General features: G+C 39.0%; 1 protein-coding gene and 1 non-coding gene across 5 annotated transcripts in view; one reads left to right on the forward strand and one right to left on the reverse strand.

Moving 5' to 3' along the window:
• The window catches only part of GALNT1 (polypeptide N-acetylgalactosaminyltransferase 1), a 104,808-nt gene that overhangs the window by 14,185 nt on the left and 63,763 nt on the right, over nt 1-26,860 (forward strand). The gene's annotated exons all lie outside the window — the stretch shown is intronic.
• On the reverse strand, nt 808-912 carry LOC129402907 (U6 spliceosomal RNA). The gene has a single exon (XR_008628929.1). It is a non-coding gene; the product is annotated as a U6 spliceosomal RNA (small nuclear RNA).

The following is a 26,860-nucleotide window of genomic DNA, read 5'->3' on the forward strand; positions in this document are numbered from 1 at the left end:
GCATGACCTCCCACGTACTTCTGGGGAGGGCCCCACCTGCCCCACTCAAAACAGAACAGAGCAAACCAAAACCTGAACCAAATCAGCTGTGCTTATACCAACTTACAAGTTAATAACCTAATATTGTTCACTCTTTGTTAAATGCATATATATTCGGGGGAGGGGGGAGGCAGGTGTGGTGATAGGGGCTTTCTAGAAGTGTTCAGGTGTCTCAGGAACCACTGGTTTAGTGTTTGAACTCAGCTCTAGATGCTGCTTAGGCCAGCCCACCAGGGCAGTTTTAGTGTTGGTATTGCTTAGGGGCCGTGTGTTACTAGGGTTAAAACTCATGCCTGACGTGAGCCACTGGCCACTGAGCACTCTCTCCAGTGCACCTCAGAATTATTCTGCCCTTAAATACTCTTGTGCAATAATAGTTTAATTGTGAACTTGAATTTCCCTTATGCTGAAGTGTGCTGAACTAAGAAAAGGATTTCTGCCAGAGATGGAAAGATCCCCCATCCTCTGAGTCCTTGCACTGCCCCAGTGACTCTGAAGTCATGCTCTTTATTACACATCTTGTTGATTAGAGATCTCATTAAAAATACCGAAGAATTTTACCAAGCAGAAACTTTGAGCCATAAATAGATGTGTCTGTTCCTCTGATGCAACTTAACTCCTCACTGGGCTTTCTCCATCATGGGCAGTCATTCACACAACATTCTGAAACAAATCTTAGCCCATTGCTAATCACAATTTAGTCTTTGACTTCTCTCTGTGCTGCCTAAGACATCTTTTCAAGATTTACCTGCCTTGCTTTTTCTTTTTTTAAGCAAGGAATGCTTCAATAAATTTGCGTGTTATTCTTGTACCGGCACTATGCTAATCTCTGGATCGTTCCAGTTTTAGTATACGTGCTGCTGAAGCGAGCACTTACTTGCATTTCTTAAGCTCTGGCTGCCCCAATTCCAGTTGAGTTGTAGCCCAGTGCTAGAACTAAGCTGGGAAACATGTATTGGAAACCAAGGCACCTGGGGGTGGAAAAGGTGGTCAGAAAACAGAATCACAGGAATCATCTGCTCAGAATGTTATCTCTGGAATGGATTTGTTTCTTCCATCTTCATAAGTTGCTTGCTCAAGATTTTGGACTCTTAGCACATTTGGTTTTCTGCAGCAAGATCATGCTAGGGGGTAAGCATGTGGTAGAAGAGGGATTCAGTGCCCGGACCCCAGGAATCTCTCATATGAGAAGGTAGCGGATTTATAGTCTCAACAAGATTCTACGAGAAGGGGAAAGGTAATTTCTTAGGAAGAAAACTACAAATACCTTCCACAGGCTCCTTTCAACATAAAAACAATTTCATGATTTATTTATTTATTTATTTTTTAGTATTTATCATAGGTGTCTTACTTGTGTGACAAACAACTAGAATTTTCTGTTTTGCTCAGTACAGTTTATACTTTTTCTGATCTTGGCCATTTACATGTTGCTTCTTTTTTTTTTTTTTTTTTTTGCTTTTTGGGTCACACCCGGCGATGCACAGGGGTCACTCCTGGCTCATGCACTCAGGAATCACCCCTGGCGGTGCTCAGGGGACCATATGGGATGCTGGGATTCGAACCCGGGTCGGCCGCGTGCAAGGCAAACGCCCTACCCGCTGTGCTATCACTCCAGCCCCTACATGTTGCTTCTTTAATTGTCATAGTAAGCTCTTGTGATCTTATAATAAGGGTCAGAACCAGATGCACCTGGATGCATCTGGTGCTGCTTTTCCTTGATGGTATTTAAAACACTAACATGAACTAATTAAGAATTTTAAAAAGAATTTGGTTTTATTTAGAGTATATGTACATACATATATATAGATATAGATACAGTTTGGTTTTTTTTTTTTTTTTTTTTTTTTGGGATCACTCCCGGCAATGCTCAGGAGTTCCTCCTAGCTCTGCATTCAGGAATTACTCCTGGCAGTGCTTGGGGACCATACGGGATGCCGGGGATCGAACCATGTAGGTTCGGGCAGGTAGGGCAGCCGCATGCAAGGCAGACAACCTACCCGCTATACTATCACTCCGGCCCCATTGGTGCATATTTTAAATTAGTGTCATGTATCTTTCTCTCCCTTCTCCTCCCCACCCAGTCACACCCACACATACACACAGTATGCTCTGATTTATTCAAGAGTCAGAGAACTTAGCTTTCCTTCCAAGAATTTGGGGCTATAATTTAGGAATCTCTGACTGTCCTTATTCTGACCTGTGATTCTTGCCCATCCTTGACCCTCTCCCAGTCATGACCCCTCTCCAAATGGCTATCAGAAGTGGACTCTGAGTAATCCCATCATGATAGCAGTACCCACTTTGAGAGTAATTGATTCAGAGATAGGTATGTTAGCATTTTCATAGCCATAGGATCTCCTTTAGTGGTGCATTTATAATTTGTTTCACTTTGACTATTCAAAATCATTAAGTGGTTTTTGTTTTGTGTTTTGGGGGTATGTGTAGCAGGGGTGTAGGGGTGTGGGGGCGAGAATGTGGGAGGGGCTGCCTCCAAGCAGTGCTCTGGAGACCCAGGGACCCACTCATGGTGATACTTGGCTAACCAGGCTGGTTGATTCAGTGCTTGGGCACGGTGATGAAATGCTGCCCAGCCCAACACTACCCCAAGTGTTGCTGAGGGGTGCTTAGTGGCAGGGATTGAACTCAGGACTCTAAGGCATGCTTTTCCACCCTTTGAAATATCTTCTTGGTTCATGTTTCATTTGTTTCAGGATCTCATATTGTTTCTCTTGTGTTTCTCTACTCCTTCCTAGTCCCCTCTCTTACACACAAATACATACTTTATAGTATGTGTGTATAGTCATGTTTTTATATCACCAATTTTCAGTGTTTTGACCATCTCAAAATGAGTAGCTTTTAAGTGCTTACGTTTAATTTCCCTAGGAAGAGACTTTTCAAGCTAATTCAGTTTCTCATCCTTTTAAGATTTCAGTTGTCCACATCTTTTATTTAATACTGAACTTTTTATCATCAAAAAAAGTTGAAAACAACTCTAGAACTGTGATCAAACAATACGATTATGTATTAATATTTGTACACTGGACCGATGGTTCTCCACAAGGGCCCAAGAACGCTGTGTTGCCTAGCCACATGGGCAAGTATTACCTGGGCCGTCTCAGAGGTTCTCTGGGCCACACCTGCTGGTGCTCAGGGAACAATGTGGTCCTGGGGATCATTCTGTGGGTCATACGAGGTAGGGTCAACTACATGCAAAGCACATGCTTTAACCCTGCACTACCTCTAGCCCCTAAGAAAAACTAAGATTTCTTCTGGACATTTTTTATGTACCAGTCTTTATTCATTGACTAACTTATCATCATCATTTCAGGGTCAGAGGAATGAGACCCATCATTGTTGCTGGTTTTGGCATATGAATACACCATGGGGAGTTTGCGAGGCTCTGCCATGTGGGCAGGAAACTCTCGGTAGCTTGCCAGGTTCTCCCAGAGGGAGAAGTAAGCTATAAGATGTTGCTTCTGGGAGTTTGGTTTTAAGTCTCCGGATGTCGGCCATTGGGATTACACGGCACGGGGTGGGGGGTGGAGGGGCAGTTCCTGAGTGTGACCGCCTAGCTACTGGAAAATGGGAAATCTGGGTGGAAAAGGCCCAGTCCCAAATCGAGCAGGCTTGGAGGTCTCAGCCCCGGGTCCCACACAACTGGGTTACTCTGCCAGTACCTTCATGTATGAGGCTCATCCGAACATGTGGAGAGGGGCCTTGAGCATGGCTGTGGCTAGGCTCTGAAGGTCTTTGGCTGAGGGAGCTCTGCTGGGGGCGGGGAGGGAAGCTGAAGCCCACCTCCTCCGAGGGGCCCCGGGGAAGACAGCCAGGCTCTCGGGCTTAGAGACTAACTTATAGTGGTACTTTATTTAATGATATCCTCCTTTATTATTATTTGTGCATTTGCCTCTTAAAAATTGGTCTTTGATTATTAATGTTGGTGCTTTAGAGACTATAAAATAGGCTTAGATGGGATTGTGTGCAAAAAACTTAAGTCATTTAAAGTGCTGTCAGCTTATGCAGAATAAATTGAATAAAATGAGATTTTACAAAACAGTTGTTCCTGCAGCCCATTTCTTGAGAAATTGCTAGTTTTCAGACTTATTTGAAATGTGTTCCTTTTGATTGTTTGACATTGTTCCCATTGAACCTTTTCTCTGTGTGCTGTCACATTATGTATTAAATTATGTGAAGTACTGCTACATGTAATGTTTCATTTAGATCAGTTATGAACTCTTAATTTTGATTCTTGACTACCTTCACATTATACATTAGTACCCTCAATGTTTTCCTGTAAGATAGTACTCTTTATTTGTTTTGGGGATAGTACCCAGCGGTGCTCAGGGTTTACTTCCAGCTCTACACCCAGGGATCACTCCTGGCAGGTCTGGAGGGTGAGGGAGTGGACCATAAATAGTGTCGGGGATCAAACGCAGGTTATCTGTGTGCAAGGCAAACACCCTACTTGATGTACTAACTCTCCATCCAAAGAGAATTATTTTTTAAAATGAAACTAGGAAATGTAGATCAGAAGCATTTGGAAGAGAGCAGTGATTATTTTTTATTTTGATTGTAATTAGATTGCTATTTTCTTAACAGTAATCTCTTTAAATCACTGATTTGAAAATATAGATTGTAATGACAACCCAAATTATACTTCATGTATTTTTTTTAGACAAGTAAAGTAAAGGGCTGGAAATATAGTACAGGGGTTAAGGTACTGGCTTTGCATGCAGCCTACCCCAGTTTGGTTTCTTTTTTTTTGGGGGGGGGTCACACCTGGCAATCACAAAGCAAACACCCTGTGCTATTGCTCTAGCCCCTTAGTTCGATTTCTAGAACTATATGGTCCACTGAGCACCGGTAGGAATGACTTGAATTATCTTTAAGGTATTTTTGATTCTTTTCAATAGAGATAAGACCAAAATTTTTGTGGCAGAGCATCCTGTGTAAAATAGTAACACTGAATCTGTTGTTAAAATGAATTCTTTTTTTTTTTTTTAATTCTGCTTTGAGTTTATTTTCTTTATGAACCCTTATGTTATTCCCTCTTCAATCCAGAGGTAATCTCTTTTTGGGTAGTACTTTTTAAAAAAATTTATTTTATTTTTTAATTAGTGAATCACCATGAGGGTACAGATACAGATTCACACATTTTCGAGCTTGTTTTTTCCTCATACAATGTTTGCAAACACATCCCTCCACCAGTGCCCATTCTCCACCACCAATAAGCCCAGTATTCCTCCCACCCCCCACAAGCCCATCTTTCCCCCCCCCCCGCCCACCCCACTCTGCCTCTGTGGCAGGGCATTCCCTTTTGTTCTCTCTCTCCAATTGGGTGTTGTGGTTTGCAATAGGGGTGTTGAGTGGCCATTGTGTTCAGTCTCTAGTCTACTTTCAGCACGAATCTCCCTTCCCAGGTGGGATCTCCAACCACATTTTACTTGGTGTTCCCTTCTCTATCTGAGCTGCCTTTTCCCCAGCATGTGAGACTAGCTTCCAAGCCATGGAGCCGACCTACTGGTACTTATTTCTACTATTCTTGGATATTAGTCTCCTACTGTTATTTTATATTCCACAGATGAGTGCAGTCTTTCTATGTCTGTCTCTCTCTTTCTGACTCATTTCACTTAGCATGATACTTTCCATGTTGATCCACTTATATGCAAAGTTCATGACTTCATTTTTTCTAACAGCCGCATAGTATTCCATTGTATAGATGTACCAGAGTTTCTTTAACCAGTCATCTGTTCTTGGGCACTTGGGTTTTTTCCAGATTCTGGCTATTAAAATGAATTCTTAAAAAAGATAAAATAACACCAACAAGTCTTAGAAAAAAGGAGTTTGGAAATCATTCTGACTTTATGAAACCAAGATTATATCAGCTTTATGCCTTAAGGTCATCATTGGGTTTGGAACCATGGAGATATACTTTCACAGAATCACAGTAGTAGAAGTTCAAGGGATAGAATAGCTCTGTGATTTGGGAGTTCATTGCAAAGTAAAAAACATGGTGTCCTTATTAATAGCTAAGAATTTCAAGACTGCAGTAAGAGTATCAAACAAATGTGAGACGTGTTCCACGCACTCTAGTTTAAAAACCCCTGAAGTCTGCCTTGCCGGCAGTATAGGCCATTCCTTTTATAATAGAGGATGTGTAAACTTTTCAGTCAAGTACTGATAAATTAGGACTCTGTAGCAGAACTAAAACTTCAGCGGTATAGTTTAAATGTTTTAACTCTATTGCTACTTTCAAATCGGTAGGCTTATTTACACACTATAATTGAACTTACTTTCAATTGTTCATAGTGGTAATAAAAATAATGGCAGAGGTAGTTTAAGTAATCCCAAAGAATTTAATCTTGAATCAGTTCCTAGTTCTCCATCCAACAAAGTAATTTATTTTTCTTTAATCTTTGTTATAGTCTCTGTTCTGCTACAAAATTTGACTTAAATTTAAATTTATCATCGTATCACTGTCATCCCGTTGTTTATTGAGTTGTTTGAGTGGGCACCAGTAACGTCTCCATTGTGAGACTTGTTACTGTTTTTGGCATATTGAATAGGCCATGTGTAGCTTGCCAGGCTCTGCCCTATGGGCGGGATACAGGATACTCTTGGTAGCTTGCCAGGCTCTCCGAGAGGGGTGGAGGAATCGAACCTGGGTTGGCCACGTGCAAGGATATGCCCTATCCGCTGTTCATTGAGAGTTTTAGTGGCCTTTAAAGGACTGAACAAAGAGATGATGAACAAAGAGAAGCAGGGGTTCTTTGTAATTCATAGTGCAGATACTAAGCTCTATAGAGCTGAGAATGATGCCTCTGTAAGAGTGGCAGACACTTTGAAGAATCGGCAGGTTGCATGCTATTTGGAAGGTGCTGCATATACCCTACCACTAAAACTGAGTGTTTGTGTGTGTGTTTTAGAAAATTACATTGTTGCTGCTGTTGTTGTTGTATTTTTTTTTTCTTTTTTTGGTCACACCTGGTTGTGTTCAGGGCTTGTTCCTGGAAGGGCTCTGGGGACCATATGCAGTGCTGGGATTGAAACCAGATCCGATATGTGCAAGACCTTTTCTGTTGTTCGACCTTTCTGGCTCCTTGAAACTAATTTTAATATGATGAAATGAGAATAAAGAAGCAAAAAGTGACTTTGTATTAGTATACAAATGGTTTTGATCTTGCAGATCTCTTAAGATATTTCCTAAAAGTATTTGAGGAGACCAGGGTGGCCTGAACTATGATTTTAAGATCTATTGTAGGTGGATGGTTTTCAGCTTTAATAGCAAGAGAACATTTAAAATTTTTCCAAGCACTAGTGTATAGAAGAGGTATGGTTGGAGTTACTTGGGTTAAAGTACCTCTGAATTGAGAATTGAGCAGGAAAAGAGGAAATCCCTGCTCTTTTCTCTATCTCAGCTAAAATGATGAAGTAATCGATACCTTCAGTTAAATACCAGGCAATCAATAAAATAATTGATGCCTTCAAGGTGGGTATTGTGTATGAGAAGGAGGCAGATGAACATTCTGAGAATTTGCAACCCTGAACTGTGGAACAACTTTCTGCATTTTCCTTAATGATGTTTTAATATAGCATAACTCACTATATTTGAAGCATTGAACTACAAGAATTAATATTTTAGTGAGGCTGTTTTCCTTTAAGTACATGATCATTGGCTTACTTTCATTTAAAATTTAAAAAGGGATTTAATTGCAACTAGAGACCTTGTTTTATTTCTGAGGTTTACTTCTCCCATTTAAAGAAAGAAAATATATTGAAATTTGCAGCAGCTTTATAGAAATATTTGTCATTAAACATCATCTGACTGAGGTTTTTAAAAGACTTATCTTTGCACATTTGAGAATGTGTAAAATAGAATTCAGTCAAGGCTACATACATAAGCAGCCAGAATCAAGGGGGTGGAGGAAGTGTAATTCTTTGCCAAGTATAGTAGGACTTTGCGTAGTCTGGAGAGTCGAGGAGAGCGGCAGCCTGTCTGGGGCTTAGACAGTACTCTAGCATCATTACCACCAGCCCATGGTAGATGTTGCTGTGTTAAAATGTTATTTGTCTACTTCAGAAACATTCTCAGGGTGGTTTGTTTTGTTACTACATTGAAGTGTGTGTGAGTGGCCGAGCCCTCCCACAGCAGGCAGTCCTGGCTTTGTGCTCAAGGCTCACTCTTGGTGATGCTCTGGGAACCATACCAATGTCAGCTTCATGCAAGGCATTGCCTTAACCTCTGTTGTGTCCCTCCAACCCTACATTGAACTGTTTGTTGTAGGTTGTTTTTTTTTTTTTTGGTCTTGAAAAAAGGATCACAAATTTCCTGAAAAGCAAGTAAATTTTGCAAGTCAATTCTCTATAAGTTTTGTAGGTCTTATCCTCCAGGAGTTTCTATTTTACAACATGAAACGACCATGCTGAAACATTAGTTCATTATTATCTTGTTTATTATGTTATTTGGGGAAAAGAGCATTAATTGTGCATGTAAGAATATTGTATGCATTTCCATATAGCATATTTATATAGCATATAAACTTGTTTTATTGTTTGCATTTTAAAAGAAGGAAAAATTGAGAGACAGAGGGAAAGCATTGAAAATAATTACAGGGCTGAAAAATGTCTTGAATTTGGAGGTGTAATTTAATAGCTCAACTTCATGCTTGATTCTTATGAAAAGAAAACTATTAACCTATTTATAATCAGAGTTATAAGTAGGGCATATCTTCATAAAATATAGAATGAGATATAATTGGATAAATTGCTTCTTAGTTAGGTTTAACATTCAAAAGAACTAATAGTAATATGAATTAATCATAATTATCTTTAGAAATTTGAAAGCTAAGCCTTATTTACCATTTGTCTATTTTGATTTTGTAATGCATGAATTAAAATTTTTTGTTTTTATTTTTTGAATAGATATAATTTTCTAAGCAACATTTCAAGTTACTAATATTGAGGGGTGTTGCTTTTTATTTGATGTGGAAGTAGTCACTTGGTCTTAACATGTCTGTAGTCTGTTTTCTGTTGTACTTCATAGCAATTAAGAGGAAAATTCTCATAGTTCCTTAGAATCTCATGCTTAATAAAAATTGGTGCTATGTTGTACGTAAGTCCTTTTATTGAGATTTAGTTTACATTTAGCATTAATTTCCAGTATTAAAAATTAAAAATTAATTTCCAGCAGGTCTAATTAACATCCATTCTCACACACAGAATTATACATTTACTTTCTTTTTTTATGATCACATACACTGGTGCTCAGGACTTACTTAATCTTGCCTCAGTGCTCAGGGATCACTCCTGGTGGGGTTCCGGGACCATATAGGATGCCAGTGATTGAACTTGGGTCAGCTGCATGCAGGGCAGGTGCATTGCAACCCACTATACTGTCACTCTGGCCCTACCTTTGCTAGTCTTTGTGATAAAGCTTTTAGGATCCATTGACATAACAACTTTCAAACATATATTATTGTTAACTAGATAGTCAAGAGACTATAATCATCTCTAGTCTGATATAATTATTTTATATTACAAATACTTATTTTGTAACTGAAGATTATAACCTTTTAACTACCTTTATACATTATACTCATTCCCCATCTCTTATCTCTGGTAAACCACCAATTTGTTCTGAGTTCTTTTTTTTCAATTCCACATCGAAGTGAGTTCAAACAGTTATTATCTTCCCCTGACTTGCTTCCCTTATTGAAAGCATACTGCCCTCAAGATCCATTCATGTTTCACAAATGGCAATATTACCTTTTTTTAAAATAAAAAAAAATTCATTTTTGACTTCTTTTGGGTCACACCAGGCAATACTCAGATTACTCTTGGCTCTGCTACTCTCCTCTTTGTTTTTCTTTTTAAATTAATTTTTAAAATTTTTAGTGTTTCAATTTTTTAGATGGATACCTCGCAGTTAAATTGTTCTATCATATTATGGTAGTTATATTTTTAATCTTAGGGCAGTACTTAATGTTTCAGTAACAGCTACCTTAAGATGGCAGGTATGATCACCATCCTAATTCTTTTGCTTTTCTAACCTATTCCTTCCATTGCTCGTACTGCCTTGTATAATATAATTCCATCTGTTGATGTTTATTTTTTGCTATCTGCACCACTGTTTGCCCACAGGGTCTTTGAATATTAATCTTTGCTTAGTTTAATGATACATGCCAAGTGCTTAGAACAGACTTTGACACTTACTTGTTAATGAATGCTACCTTTGACTTTTAGAAATAGATTTATTTTTTTTGAAATAGATTTATTTTAAATGCGTAGTTGAGTTGACATGCAAGTAAGGAAATACCTTAAAGGTCAAAAGCATGAAATCTTGAATCTTAGAGGGAAGGCTTTTAATGATGCTCACTGCTCTGCCGAGAGAGTAGATAACTGTTGATCCTTGTAAGCCAAAAGTTATGGATTTTCAGAGGCAACCATGGGATACTATATAGAGGCCTGGATCAATTAAGGTGAGAAGATTAACAGACCTTTGTTTAAAGCTAAAAATTTTCTGCAAGGGATTAATAAGTAATCTTGGGAAAAAATAATGAGAACCTTTTGGGACCAGACAGTTTGCCTTGCATGCATGACTGACCCAGATTCAATCTGGCACTGCGTATGGCCTCCTGAGCACCACCAGGAGCCAGCTAGAGTGGCCCCAAACCAAAAAACAAACAAAAAATAATCACATTCTCAGATTGTAGGTGTTGCAGGAGAACAGCAAAGTGGGTAGAGTTAGGGATAAGGAATGTTTTCTGTCTCTGCTTATCTTTTATACAAAGGTAAAAATCATCTCCCTGATAAACTGTAACTGCAAGTCCACTCTCATTGGATTTGAGTTGGGAGCTCATAGTACCTGAATGGTGCAAAAAAACACCCAAGCCAAGAATTTACTGAAAAGTGGTTTTAGGTGTGAGGTCTGGGAGCCAACACAAATACTCTTTGGAGAAGTATAGTACCAGATTTCAGATAACTGACCGAAGTTAATTTTCTAGGAATATGAGCTCACAATTGAAAAAAAAATTGTAACACTTCAAATAAGCCATAATCACATAATCAGCAGAACTAGGCATTGAGAAACTGCAGACATTCCACTTGTCAAATATAGAATATAGAGTAAATTTTGAATACATTAAGAGTATAAAAATATAGCTAATAAGTAAGAGGCTATGAAAAATAATTGGGCAAATTAAAGCCAGCAATGTATAAAGAAATATTACGTATTGAACGAAGGATTTATTCTAGGAAGATAAACTAGGTTCTGAATTAGAAAATCTATTAGTGTAATTATCTACATGAATTATTTACAATTAATTGTATCATTTTAAAAGCAGAAGAAATGTATTTATTAAAATTCACTACTTTATTAAGGTACTCATACCAGACTTAAGGATAGGATAGAAATTTGTAACCTGATGAAGTTACGTATTAAAAAAATAAAGTGTTCATCATATTGCTAGGAAACCTTAAAGCAGTCATTTAAAAACCAGCAATAAACTAAGCATATCTTCTGTTACCTCATCTATCCAGTACTGCCCCAGAGCACTGAGTCAGTCAATAAAATAAGAGAATTTATAAGACTGTAGGGAATGAGCAGAATTGGCTCCTTAGAGGCTCTATGAATATATTCATAGAAAATTCAAGAGTCTGCAGATACTCTTTTAGGGTTTATACTAGTTAGCAAGTGTCCAAATCCAATGAGGTAAAATCAGTTCTGTTACTGTAGGAGTAGTCACTCAAAGTAGAAAATGTAAAAATATTTCATAATTGTTTACAAATTATTACAGTACCTGGAAATGTATTGAAAGACTTAAGAGAGACCTAAATAAATGTGAGGACTGTCATGATCCATGGGGAAGACTGCCCTGTAAGCTTATGAGTAAGCCAGTCATAAACTCATTGCTATTTCAATTTAAAACCCTTTCGGGCATGATTTTATTTTTGTATAATCTGAGAAGTTGATTTCAGATTTCTTTTTTTTTTTGAAAGTGAAGGGTAAAAGGTAGTCAGTATTTCTGGAGTGTCTGTCCTACCAGATCTTAATACCTAATGTAAGGCCTGGGAGATAGCTCAAAGGCTAGAGTGCATGCCTTGCCTAGGGTATCCTGTGTTAGATTCCTAGCACTGCGTGGTCCCCTCAGCACCAGCAAGAGCTTGGATCTCTTGGAGCACTGATCCAAGAGAAATCTGTGAGCACCACTAGTTGTGGCCCCAAAATAAAAATAACATAAGTTTATTATTTTTGTTTTGTTTTTCAGCCATCCCCAATGTGTTGGGTGCTATACAGCCCTGTGCTTGGGGTATCCCTTCCCTCGCATGGATGAAGACCAAGTAGTCTCAGGGATTGAGCCCGGGCATCCAGTATAAAGCATGTGCTCCCATCCCTTTAAGCTCTCTCACTTACCCAACAACATAATTTTTTTTTTTTTTGCTTTTTTGGGTCACACCCAGCGATGCACAGGGGTTATACTCCTGGCTCTGCACTCAGGAATTACTCGTAGCAGTGCTGGGGGACCATATTGGATGCTGGGAATCAAACCTGGGTTGTCCGAGTGCAAGGCAAATGCCCTACCCGCTGTGCTATCGCTCCAGCCCCCAACATAAAATTTTGTTAGTTGAGTAAATACAGTGATAGGGCAAGGACAGACCAATAGGTCACTGTCACTGTCATCCCGTTGCTCATTGAATTGTTCGAGCGGGCATCAGTAACGTCTCTCATTGAGAGACTTATTGTTACTGTTTTTGGCATATCCAATACACACAGGTAGCTTGCCAGGCTCTGCCGCGCGGGCTCGATACTCTCGGTAGCTTGCCGGGCTCTCGAAGAGGGGTGGAGGAATCGAACTCGGGTCGGCAGCGTGAAAGGCGAAAGCCCAACCACTGTGCTATTGCTCCAGCCCAGACCAATAGATAATGGAAGAAAATTGAGGCAAAACCCAGAACTGCATTTCCATGGAAATCTTATCTATGCTGAGCTAGTTTTACAAAATCAAATGAGGAAATGGAACACCTTGCAAATAAACACACTGCAAAAGATGTTGGGATCGTTCTTGAACCACATAAGAAAAAAAAAGTGTATTGAGTCTCAAATGCCAAATAAAAAGCAGTTCTAGATACATTGAAAACAACTGTGAAAGTCAAACTAAAGACTTCAGAATAGAGGGGGTGGGGCCAAGATAGTAGAGAAGAGAGCTTTTTGAGATTACACTGAGTTCCCTCAAATGTAAGCCACACCAAAAGCCAGACACAGAAGCCCTATAGAGGAAGTGCATGGGAATACCCAGCAGCTAGCAAAAGGAGGAACATGGAGCAGACAGCCCAGGCACTATTGTTGCCCAGAGAGGCGCCAGACAGTACAGGATTGCACATGACTTGACCATAGTTCAATCTTCAGAGCACCAGTATTTGTGGCCCCCAAACCCAGGCAGGAACAGCAACCTCCAAGGAGAACATTGCCCAAGGAAAGCAAATACCAGCCTTGAAAATGGTACCCTTACAAAACCTGACCAAGAGGCAAAACTTCAGCCAGGCAAGGTATCCATGGCTGGCAGTTACGGCAGGCATGCATCTGTGGCCACACAGAGTAGTCAGGGAAGAAATCTGCTGTCTTTCCAAGCCAAGGGCACAAAAGCCTCTCCCTCTCCTCCATTGCATTTGAGTACAGGCCTTATCTCAGAATCAGAAGGAGTTTTTTTTTTTTGCTGTTTGGGTCATACCCGGCGATGCACGGGGGTTACTCCTGGCTTTGCACTAAGGAATTATGCCTGGCAGTGCTCAGAGGACCCTATGGGATGCTAGGAATCGAACCCGGGTTGACCATGTGCAAAGCAAACGCCCTACCCACTGTACTATTGCTCCAGCCCCAGAAGGAGATTTTTTTTTTAATTAAAAAAAATTTTTTTTAATTGAATCACCTTGAGATACACTGTTACAAAGTTGTTCATGATTGGGTTTCAGTCATACAATGTTCCAACACCCATCCCTTCACCAGTGTACATTTCCTACCACCAATTATCACCCCTCCCCAACTCTTCCTTACAGCAGGCATCTCTCTCTCTCTCCCCGCTCTCTTTCTTTCTCTTTTCTCTTTCTCTCTCCCTCCCCTTGTGAGCATTATGCTTTGCAATACAGGATTTAAGGCCCTGAAAGATCATGTATATCCTGTATATCCCTTTACCTACTTTCAGCACTCAATTCATGCCACCCAGAGTGATCGCTTCTAGCTGCTATTGTTACAGTAGTCCCTTCTTTATCATAAATGCTCTCTGCCCCACTCACACTGTGGCAAGCTTCCATCTGTGGACCAGTGAAGGATTTTTTTTTTGCAGAGTCTGATGATAACAGGTTCTTTGTAGGCTTCTGCTCATACTTAGAAACTGTTACAATGGCAGTCATGGTGGGACACTGGTAAATATGAAAGTGGTGAGGGACCACTGAACTCTGTCCTAGTGGATATAGCTGATTCACAACATTTGTGACTATGAATGCTTAGCAGCAGTTCAGAGCAGCACAAGTTCAGGGCTATATAGTCTTTGTGTCAAATTAGTGACTGTGAACCCTTGACTGCCACCGAGTCTTATACAGATTGGACCCTTGTCCCTAAGCCCTCACAGCTCACCAGACACAATGAAGAAGTGGAGGAACTCACGTGTACTATGGACAAAGCCAGAAGCCCAGGAATGTCTCCAAACACACGAGAGCCCGACAACTTTCCTATGAAGACTTCAAAATGTAGTGATGGTAAGAAAGTTGATGAGGAAATAAGAAGAAGGCTCCAATAAGGAACAAGAAAATGAGAGAAAACTTCAATTAAATTACCAAACTGAAGAACATAGGTGAACTAAAATGCATAATAGGTGGCTCAGGAGCAGAATGATAGAGCCTAGGAATGAATTACTGAGCTTGAGAATAAGATATGACACCATCAACAAAGAACAGAAGGAGTAGAAAAGATCTAAGAAAAATGATGAAAACACAAGCAGTCTATGGGATAGATTCAAGAGGAGTAATTTGCAGACGTTCTGGAAGAGGAAAAAGAATAGGAAAGAATTACAGCTTGAAGTATAGCCAGTAGCTTTCCCAGTCTGAGGATCAGACCTTTACTCAGATCCAAGAAGCCCAGGCAGTTCCAAACAAAATAAACCCAAGTAGAAGAACACTAAGACATATAATTAAAATGGCAAAGCCAAAGGTAGAGATAAAATCCCAAAGAAAAGTGAGATTAGGGAAAAATACTACTTACGGGGGAATTCCTTATAAAACTCATAGAAGATCTATCAAGCCTTACAGGCCAGAGAAGAATGGATGACAGCCAACATGTTGAATGAAATATTCAAGCAAGAATACACTAACCAGGTTATCACTCAAATGTGTATACAAAGCTTTTCTGATAAACAACAGCTAAAATAGCTCATGGACACTAAACCAGCCCGGCAAGAAGCACTGAGTGGTTTTCTATAAAAGGTAAAGAAATCCTTGGAGAAAGGATTGGAGGAAGTAAGATAATAAAAACAAAATGAGGGAATGGTGGAGAGTAATAAAAGAACCTTGTATAATGAACTTGAGGCTCACCTGCTTTGAACCTTAGAAGGAGTATAGACTCAAAAGGCAAACTGCATGCTAATCTCAAGACAAATAGAGGCAAAAGGAACTTGACCCCTGACTAAAAGGCAGCTATCAAAGTAAGAAGAGAGGGGGGAGGGCGGTGGGGTGGGAGGTATACTGGGATTCTTGGTGGGGGAACATGTGCACTGATGAGAGGGATGGGGGTTCCATCACTTTATGACTGAGACTTAAGCCTGAAAGCTTTGTAACTTTTCACCTGGTGATTGAATAAAAAATTTTTTAAAAACCCAAAAAATAAAGTAAGAAGAGAATTAGAGAAGGCCAAAGAATCAGACTTTACCAACACCCAGAATCCATATAAAAAGATGAAAATAAATTCCTTTATTTCAATAATTTCACTAATCCTTAATGATCTGAACTCACAAATCAAAAGGCATAGTTTCTGATCGAGCAGCTTACAGAAGACATACCTCAACTGTCATCGTAAACACAGACTTAAAGTGAAGGGCTAAAAAGCAATCACATGGGCTAAGGGTAGACTTCCGACTGGGATGGCATTCTGTATCAAGCAAAATAGACTTCAGATTTTAAAAGTTATATAGGACAGAAATGGACATTATATATAACCAAGGGGTCAATACATAAAGATTTTACCCAGTATATCTGCACCCAGAGAAGCATCAAATTATAAGTAGCAACTATTAAAAAGCCTGAAGAATGGCACTAGTAACTGGAGGAAATTTTAACGCTGCATTCTTCATCCTTAGAGAAGATAACCAGACAAAAAAGAAGCAGGGAAGAATTGGTTTTAGTAAACATGTTTAGGGCTCTCAAAAGCTGAGTACACATTTCTTCACAGTTCACATGGGATATTCTTCAGAATAGGACATATACTGGCACACAAAACAAGTATCAGTATCACCAAAAGATAAAAATAATATCAAGTGTCTTTTTTTTTCTTTTTGGGTTATACCCGGCAATGCACAGGGGTCACTCGTGGCTCTGCACTCAGGAATTACTCCTGGCAGTGCTCGAGGGATCATATGAGATGCTGTGAATCGTGTGCAAGGCAAACACCCTACCAGCTGTGATTTCACTCCAGCCCCTCAAGTGTCTTCTAAGACCACATTACTGTGACTGTTATAAGCAAACCACAAGTAGAAAGTTGGGAAAAACTCAAATACTTGGAGGCAGAAACAATACTATTAAGTGACCAGTTAGTGAAAGAGGAAGTCAAAGAAGAAATAACAAGACTGTTTTGGAAACTAAGGAGAATGAAGACAAAGTATCAGAACATAAGGGAAACAAAAAGCTGTTTTAAAAGGGAAGTTCATAGTTGGCCTGACTTTTATCAGAAAACAGGGTCAAATAAAGAACCTAACATCACATCTAAAGAAACTAGAAAAAGAACAAAAAGTCCAAAATAAGTATAAGGAGAGGGAAATAATAAAAAATTAGAGTGAAAACAATTGAGTAACTTAAAATTATAAGCTAAAGAATGAAGATAAATGGTATTGGGGAGAAAACCAATTAGGAGCTAAGTTGCGGGGGCAGGGAATCCACAAAAATGATACACCAAATTGCTGACTAGTTTGTAGAGAAAAATGGTGTTTTACAGTATGCAGTACCTGTAATGAACCTCTGCTATATAATTCATGGCTGGTGAATCTACTTTTTTTTTTTTTTGGTGAATCTATTTCTAATATGCTAATACACGAACAAAGTTTACTTTTTTTTCATATGAGTTAAATACATGATGTGGAAATAAAATTAATATCTTAGATTAATTTCTTGGACCAAAATCTTAAACTTTACCCCATCTCAAATTTGTTTTTAAATGGTCTGTTTAGCGCATTTAAAAACTTCTAAGATGTCAAAAGATCACTCATGTTGTCTAGTAATACCAGTTAAATGGTTCTTAAAGAAACCTTCCTATTTGCGATTTTAGACAACTTAGCATTTTGTCTGAGAATACTTTGTTCTTTGATGATGGGCTTTTTCTCTTTTCCCTAGCTGATCTGTTGTAGAGGATGAAAAAGAGTGGCACCAAGCTCTGAGAAATGTATTGAGAAAAGTCGGAAAAAGAATGACAATAAAATTTTCCATTTACTCTGCTACTTGTTTTTTGTCTTTCTCACCCCACTAGCCCAGAGCTAAGAGATGTTATGATCTAATTTGTTATCCAGACTGGCAGTAACTATGCTAGTGGCAGTAGTATAGTAACTGTACTCTCAGAGTATGGCTAGCTAGTTTCTAGTGATTTATTATCCACTCTGCTCGACCACCTCATAAAGTATACAGGTTACCTTTGAATTTTGACTTTTGGCCAGCAGTTGTGTATGGTAACATTTGGTAATCTATTTAAAATTTAAATGAAATATTTAAAAAATAAAGCCTGTATAAATGTATAGTAGCTATGGATAGTAGCAAGCACGAACCCATTCTTTTGTTGTCTTTATCTTAACATTCATCTCTATTTGCTTCTGCATCAGTTATCATTAGGTTTGATTGCATCTTAAGGAACCTTGAGCCCTCACCCCTCAGTTCCCTAGGAAGGTATACACAAAGGTATTCCACACAGAGAGTTGCTTTGGATTTTGTCCTCTCAGGATGTGAATGTGACCAAGGACCTTACTTCTTTTATCTTTCTGTTTTGTAATCCTTAGTTTATGGCTTTCTTTCACAAAGTCATTTTGTGGTTGTGAATTCTGGTTCTTCTGACCCGTCTTTTGTGTTTATAGTCTAGCCAGCAAAATACAGGAAGGGCCTAGGGAAAGTGCCCACAGCCTCTTGAATAAGTCCCCTTTCAATACCTTTTCCATAAACCAACCCATTTAGTTCTGATGTCATCTTTGCAATCTTATTTATCTTCATCTGAGGGGCAAGCTAAGAATATGCAAATTGACACCCATAATATAGCAGTTTCATTCATAAAAAAGAAGAAAGTAGATAATTGAAAGTAGATAAAGGTGAAGATTAGTAACTAGTATAATCAGTTCACGACTTAGGTCTTTTTCATAAAGTTACAAGGTTAAACCTACAAGTTACAGGGACTGGAAAGAGACTGCATGTATTGGGGCCAAGACTGCAGCCAACCCCCGTTCAGATTCCAATACTTCATAGCTCTGCAGTGATGGCCTGGGTAATCCTTCATACAACAGGGCCTGAACAGCATCATATCTTTGGACCCTCACATTTATCTGCAGGCTCAACTGTTGAGAACCCTTGAGCTAGTCGAGCACTCCTTGGAGGCACCCACCAAAAAAGAACTCTTCTCTCTCTCAGAAATAACAACCATAATATGAATTTGGTGTATTACTCTCAAGACATTGTTCTACCTTTAAACATTTGTATCCAGGGTGGTTAAAAAATAATAGTATATGTTTGTATCATCACTGTCACTGTGTCATTGTCATCCCGTTGGTCATCAATTTGCTCGAACAGGCACCAGTAACGTCTCCATTGTGAGACTTTTTACTGTTTTTAGCATATCCAGTATGCCACGGGTAGCTTGCCAGGCTCTGCCATGTGGGCGATATACTCTCAGTAGCTTGCCGGGCTCTCCGAGAGGGACAGAGGAATCAAACCTGGGTTGGCCACGTGTGAGACAAATGCCCTACCCACTGTGCTATCGCTCCAGCCCTATTTTATTTTATTTATACATTTATTTAGTTTTTGCTCTTTGGGTCACACCCAGCGATGCATAGGGGTTACTCCTGGCTCTGCACTCAGGAATTACTCCTGGCAGTGCTCGGGGGACCATATGGGATGCTGGGAATCAAACCTGGGTTGGCCACATGCAAGGCAAATGCCCTACCCGCTGTGCTATCGCTATGCTCCAGCCCCTGCATCCATATTTTAATACATTTTGTTTGTTTAGGATTTTTTGCTTTGTTTTGGGGCCATACATAACTAGTGGTACTCAAGACTTAGTTTTGTGTTTAGGAGACCATATTGGGTGCTAAGGATTGGTTGTCAAGGATTGAACCCAAGTCTGCCTCATGCAAGGCAAGTGCCTTACCTGCTGGAATATTTATCTTACCCCCATACTTAAATATGTTCCGTAACTATAAGGGAGATAGGCTTATATGTCTGACATACTGTTTTATTCCCCAGTGATTAGTTTTTCTTTTATTAATGCACACAATTTTTTGCTTAATTGTAACTGCAATAATAACATATCTCTTTTGTCTATTTTTCTCTTGTTGGACATTTAGGCTTACCTTTGCTCTTACCTCCTGGAACATGTTTGCAAGAATCTCTTAAGGTTATGAATTTAAAAGCAAAATTTCAGAGTAATAAAATAGAGTTTCTTCAGCTTTGCTAGATAATTGCCAGATTGAGGTCCAAAATGCCTATGCTAGGTTACATTTGGAACAAAATTGTATGGAGGGCCTGTTTCTTAATTTCTTATTGACAATTACATCTGATCACCTTATTTCCAAGAATACTACTTCCAAAATATAAAAGCATATTTTTATATGTTCATTGGCTTTTATAATTAATCCATACTGTTTAGAAAAGTCGGTTTTTAAATACTGATGCTGGTGTTGTGTTATTTCAGTTGACATTTTTTCCTAGTTGTTGGCTTATTATATAACCTTGTCTGTAATATCTTTGGTTGCCTTAAATTTTTGGTTTAGTAAAAATGACATTTTGAATTGTGCTTTTTGAGGATTATTTATGAAATTCTTCCTGAGGACAGGGCGCCCTGGCTAAAATGCCTCCTTTTGCAAGAGTGAGGCCATGCTCCCCAGGATCCCTAGCACCCCTAGTGTCTCTGGCCACACTGCAGGCCAGGTGTGTGCAGGCACCCCAGCTCAAGGCTCTGCACCCCGGGGAGCATCACCATTGATTTTAGAAAATACCCCCATCAAGCACATGTGTGAGCACCAGTGTGGGCCCCGGTAAGCACTACAACCAGAACGTTAATGGAAGGAGTGCAGCCTCTGCTGGGCACTGTTCCTGAGCACTGTGCTTGCAGTGCTGAGGATGCCAGCCACGAGTAAGGGTGTGTGAGATCCCCATAACACCAACAGAGGAAAGGGACATGGAGAAAAAAAAAGATTTTAAATTAAAAAACAGATATTTGCCCTTAAAGTTTTCTTAATTTACACCTCCCAACATGTGGAATCCTTTTGTGTGCGTGTGGTGTGAATTTACATTTTACATTTAAGTATTTATTAAACGTTCCACTCCATTGGTTGGAAATGCCACTGCTGGTTGTCTGATACGAAGCTTGCATATTCGTGAGGATCTTACTGTAGAGTACTTATCTGTTCCATGGAGATCAGACCCAGGGCTTCATACATGCTAGGAATGTGCTCTGTTAAGAGCCACATCCATGACCCCTGTTCATTTTCTCTTAAAAAAAAATCAGTTTGTTTATTGAACACAGTAACTTAATCACTATAGCTTAATGGTCACTGTAATTAGAACACTATCATAGTGCCTTTACATTACATTGGGGCTTAAAATTACATTGAGGCTCTTGATTTTGCTCTTTTAAATGGTTTTAGGATTTGCTTTTAATGTAAATTAAAACTATAGGGGCTGGAGCGATAGCACAGCGGGGTAGGGCATTTGCTTTGCACACAGCCAACCTGGGTTCGATTCCCAGCATCCCATGTGGTCCCCTGAGCACCGCCAGGGGTGATTCCTGAGTGCAGAGCCAGGAGTAACCCCTGTGCATTGCCAGGTGTGATCCAAAAAACTAAAAAACAAAAACAAACAAGAAACTACATCAATATTATTACTAGAATTTTGCTAAGTGTATATATAGAATTTACTATAATTAACATTCCTTATGGGAGCATGCTCTTCCAATTTTTTATAATCTTTCTAAGCAATTTTCTAGTTATTGTTGGAAAAAAAGGACTGCAATTGAATTTTGTGGGTTGATATTGTATCCAAAATCAAGCTGAAATTTCTAATTATTCTTCATTGGTTTTCCCCATTTTTTCTTCTTGTTTTGCTGATCTAGATAGGATTTCTAAGTACACTGTTGCTAGGAAGAAGTGGTAGAAAGGATGCTGACCTTTTTCCGTACTCTTTCTTTGTATTTTTGTTGTTGTTTTAATTTTGGGGTCACATCCAGTGGTGCTCAGGATTTACTCCTGACTGCTTAGTGATATTCCTGGCGGTGCTTAGGAGACTCTGGGGGCTGGATAAGTCACATGCAAAACAAGCACTATAACTCCTTATACTATGTTTTTAAAAAAATTTTTAATTAATAGTGAGATCACAAGGTTATTCATGATTGAGTTTTAGTCATAGAATGTTCAAAACCTGTCCCTTCAACAGTGCATGTTTCCTATCACCAGTGACCCCAGTTTCCCTCCTGCACCCCTCACCACCCACTGCAGCCTGCCTCTATGGCAGACACTTTTCTCTCTGTCTCTCCCCACCGTACCTCCACTCTCTCCTTGCTCTGCCACTGGATACTTTAAACTGCAAGCTGTCTCCCCGGCATTGTGCAATAGCTTGCATCTTACTCAATTTTTCCAGCCACTAGCTTTTGCTTTTCTTTGTGGCTTCTGGAAACTCTCTTGAAGGAAGGTATTTTGTAGTGTAGGGCTTATCCAAGAATCAGAGTTTATATATCAATTTGAGAGTTCTGTCTTCTGTAGACTTTTGCTCCTCTATTGTATTTGCTCAGCCAGCTTCAATCTTAATCCTTTAATGCTTTTTGCCAATATGATTATGAATTCATTCAATCAACAAGATTGAAACTTCCTTGAATTCAGCTTCTATTTACTATTTAGGCTGATATTTGCCCTCTGGCTGGCAGCTCCATCACTCAGTATAGATGTCCTCTTTCAAGTATTTGATGTCCTAGTTTTTGTCCTTCGGTTGCTTAACTACTTTCAATAGTTTTTAAAAAAGAAAGTCATCCAGAGTTTATAACATTGTTGGCTTGTGAGAGGGTTAGTCCAGTGTAAGGTATTAGATAGTTTTGCGTATGTGTTTATGTCTCCTATGCTTTCTCTCTTTCCCTCTTTTGAAACAGTAGTTGTGTTTTTATTTTATTTTATTTTATTTTATTTTTTTAGTAGTTGTGTTTTTAAAAAGCAATTTTGGTTAGCAGATTGTAAGTACAGTGATTGCCCATATACCGTCCGTCCCAGCCTATGTATCAGCCACCTCTATTGTTAGCATCATTCACCAGAGCAACACTTCTATTTATTTATTTATTTATTTATTTATTTATTTGCATTTTGGGTCACACCTGGCATTATGCAGTGGTTACTCCTGCCTCTGCACTCAAGAGTTACACCTGGAGGTGCTAGGGGGACCATGTGGGATGCTGGGGATCGAACCTGGGTCAACCATGTGCAAGGCAAATGCCCTATGCTGTGCTGCTGTGCCGCTCCACCCCCTCTCCTAAGATTTATAAAGGAGATTTATAAAGTAGGCTCAGATGCTTGACTAGACAGGTTTCCTGAATACTGGTTCTAACCTCATATTCTTTTTTAAATAAAGCTAAATCTGCATTGACATCTCGTGATCATTAGGGTTCACTCTTGGCTTTCTTCATTCAGTGGATTTGGACTAATGTATTATATGTATGTATATATAAAATATACACATAGATATAGATAGATATAGGTATATATATATTTCTATATATATTTATTCCTATTGTAAAAATCCTTGTCCCATGACCATTTATTCCTATACCTATTCCACCTTTTGCAAGCATTGACTTTTTTTTTTTTTTTGAGGCAGGGGGTTAGAGAAAATACACTTGACTGTGCTCAGACCTTACCTTATCTCTGTACTTAAGGCTCAATCCCGGTGGGTATAGGGGGAACATGTGTGGTGCCAGGGATTGAATCCTGATCAGCCACATGCAAGGCAAGTGCCTGCCCACTGTACTATCTCTCTGCTTTACCCCCCATCCTTTAAAAAAATTGTTTCTTGGTGTTGCTTTTTCTAGAATGTCATTTAGTAGGGTATCCTATGTATGTAACCCTTTCATTGGCTTTTTTCTAGTAATAAGCATTTTATGTTTCCCAAATTTTTCATTGCTTGATAGCTCATTTCCTTTTAACACTGGATAATAAATATTCATTATTTGAATAGGCTATAGTTTATCACCTCACCCACTGATGGACATCATAGTGCCTACAGCTTTTGGCAATAAATATTTGCCTATTTTTATGAGGACAGGAATTTCCAGCTTCTTTGAGTAAATACCACGAAGTGTTATTGCTGAGTGGTATGTGAAAATCTATCTAGATTTGTAAGAAACTGCTAGACTGTCTTCCAAACTTTGGAATTTGGATTGAGGATGTGGCTCTGTTCTAAAGCCCATGACTCATATTGATGAAGCCCTGAGCTCAATCCTAGCTCTGCAAAAAAAGCGGGCAAGCAAACAGAAACATATTCTCACCGGCCATGTTTGATAGTAACTTTTTGATGTCCTCAGTGCTCTAGACTTTGGTTCTTCTAAGAGATGTGTAGTATTTCATTGTTTTAATTTGTATTTCCCTAAGGATTTATTGTAGATGATGTAAAATAACTTTATATATGCTTGTCATCTGTATACCTTTGGTGAAATTACTTTCACTTCAACTTCTTTGCATCTTTATGTTCTTATGTCTCATAAATAGCATATAGTTTTGTTTTAAACAATCCAATCTGAAAACTTACTGATTACATTTTATCATTGTAATTCCTTCTGTATTTGGATTCATATCTACCATTTCATATTGTGCTTTCTATATTTGTGAGGTTCATAGATTTTCAGTTGAATGTTTTATTACTTTTTTCAACTTAGGGTTTTTTTTTGGTTTTTGTTTTTGCTTTTTTTGGGTCATACCTGGCGATGCTTAGGAGTTACTCCCAGCTCTGTACTCAGGAATTACCCCCTTGCAGTGTTTAGGGAACCATATAGGATGCTGGGAATCGAACCCGGGTCAACCGCATGCAGGGCAAACGTCCTACCCACTGTGCTATTTCTCCAGCCCCTTCAACTTAGTTTTTAAGTTACATATTCTAGTTTGTTTAATTTGTTATGAGCTTTTAATTTTTAAATATCTTTGATCCTTGAAAAAACTAAACTTTGATGCCAGCGAGGTAATGCAGTGGGCTGGAATGTATGCTTCACATTCAGGAGGCCCAGATTCAGTCTCTGCCACCACACGTTCCTCCAGGCATTGCATGGAGCAACCACAAGCAGCAGACCCCCAAATAAATACTACCATATTGACCCTCCAACAAAAAACAAACAAAAAACTCATTTGATCACTCTTATTCCTTCTTATTTGGCATTGTTTTTCTATTTTTATAATCAAATATATCAGACACTTCTCTCTCTCTCTCTCTCTCTCTCTCTGTAGGTTGGGGGTGTGGACCATACCTAGGCATACTCAGGGTTTATTCCTGGTTCTGTGCTCAGGTATCCCTCCTGGAAGGAAACCATATGGGGTCTGATGAACTGAACCTGAGTTGGCCACTTGCAAGGCAAGCAAGCACCCTACCCGCTGTACTATCACCCCTATCCCCGTGTCTGATTCTTTTATCAAGTGCTTGACACTACAACCAATGTTGTAGTAGTACCATCGAACAAAATTTAAGACTTTGTGCATATGAAGCTATATATATAAATATAACTAATATATTTGCTATAAATTAGTATTTGGTATCCACATATAAAGCAAAGCATTAGGAAAGGATAATGAGTGGTATTGAAAGGCTGGAGATCTAGTCTTTTTGGTACATCCTTGCATGTGTGAAACCAAAAAAAAAAAAGATACTGGATGAAAAAAATTTTTAAGAGCTTAGGATATTTGGTAGAATGAAACTGTATATAGGTAGTTAGCATACTATAGTTACTTAATCAACAAATGATATCATTGAAATTAAGCCAGATTACATAAGATTGGGGGTTGAGAGATTAGACTACTCTCAGGGAGATGGGAGTAAAGACTACTGGTATAGAAGGTGAAAAGGGGGAGCAGAGAAATGATACAAGAGGGAAACCAGACAATTTTATGTAATTAAAGGTTTAGGTGCAAAAATGTGGAACAAAACCTTGTAAACCTTGGGGGCTTCATGTCCAGAATAATATAACATGGACCCCTGACCTCGAGAATATTCCAGCTGAAACATTTACAACCCCAAAACTGTTCCTTAGAATCCGTGGTTTTTTCCACTCTTGATAGTCCAAATATAATCCCCAGTGTCTGAGTTAAAGGAAAAAAGAAACCCTGAAACTCTGACACAGTATTTTGGTATAATGATTTGGCATTTATATTAGAGATAAAAGTAGAAACATGGGAATGAATTGATGAGTTCCCCTGACCGTTGCGCTCAAAGCCCTCAGTGTGATGGAACGGGATCCTTCTATTCTGAAGATACCCCGCTAAGCCATTTCTCCCGCCTCTTCTCTTGCTGTCTGCAGACATTTTCATTTTCTTATTTTGTCTCACACTATTTTGTTTACTTGAAATAATATTTTGTCTTTTCCCAGCTCCTACCAAGTTCTCAGACATCCTACACCAGCAGTTTCCTTTGTTTACCACAGTGCCTGAATAATTTTGGCCCTTTGGCAAAGGAAAAGATTTTGTAAATTGTGAAGTGCCACACAAACTTACCTTGCTCTTATCCCCTGAATTACGTACCACTTCAATAAAGGTCTAAGCCTTTTTCATCTGTTTATCTACAATTTTTTGGCTATCAGGCTATACATGTTGGTGTCCAGGGTTCACTCCCAGTGGTAGTTAGGATACCGTTTAATGCCAGGAATTGAGCCTGGCCTTCTGCATGCAGGGCATGTGTTCAGATCCATTGAACTACCTTTCTGGTCCCCATTTTATATTTTTTTATGTTATCAAAACACTTAGCACAATACCTTACACATCTAATATTTAGTAAGATTTGAGTAAATTTTCGGGGATATGATCCTGTGACAGATTAAATAATGTTATGTCTGAGATGGATATGCTGTACACCAAGTGCTGTTGTGTAGGTGATAAATTTATCCTGAAATTCTCTATGCAGTCTCCCGTAACAGTGGACTTTTCATTTGGATTCTACCAGTGATGCACATCTTCATTTTCTCCTTTGCATGACACATGCCTGTTTAAATCAGTAACTGTTGGTTGTGGAATGGTGTATTGGGATCATTTTGGCTATTGAATACCCAGTTAAACAAAGGACTTTGCCATCTCTGCGTAACAGGAAATCCAGACATAGGAGATTTCATGGTTGGTCTCTTCATTAATTGCATATATACGTTGTC

Source organism: Sorex araneus, chromosome 2 (genome assembly GCF_027595985.1).
Source record: "Sorex araneus isolate mSorAra2 chromosome 2, mSorAra2.pri, whole genome shotgun sequence".
NCBI classification, from domain to species: domain Eukaryota; kingdom Metazoa; phylum Chordata; class Mammalia; order Eulipotyphla; family Soricidae; genus Sorex; species Sorex araneus.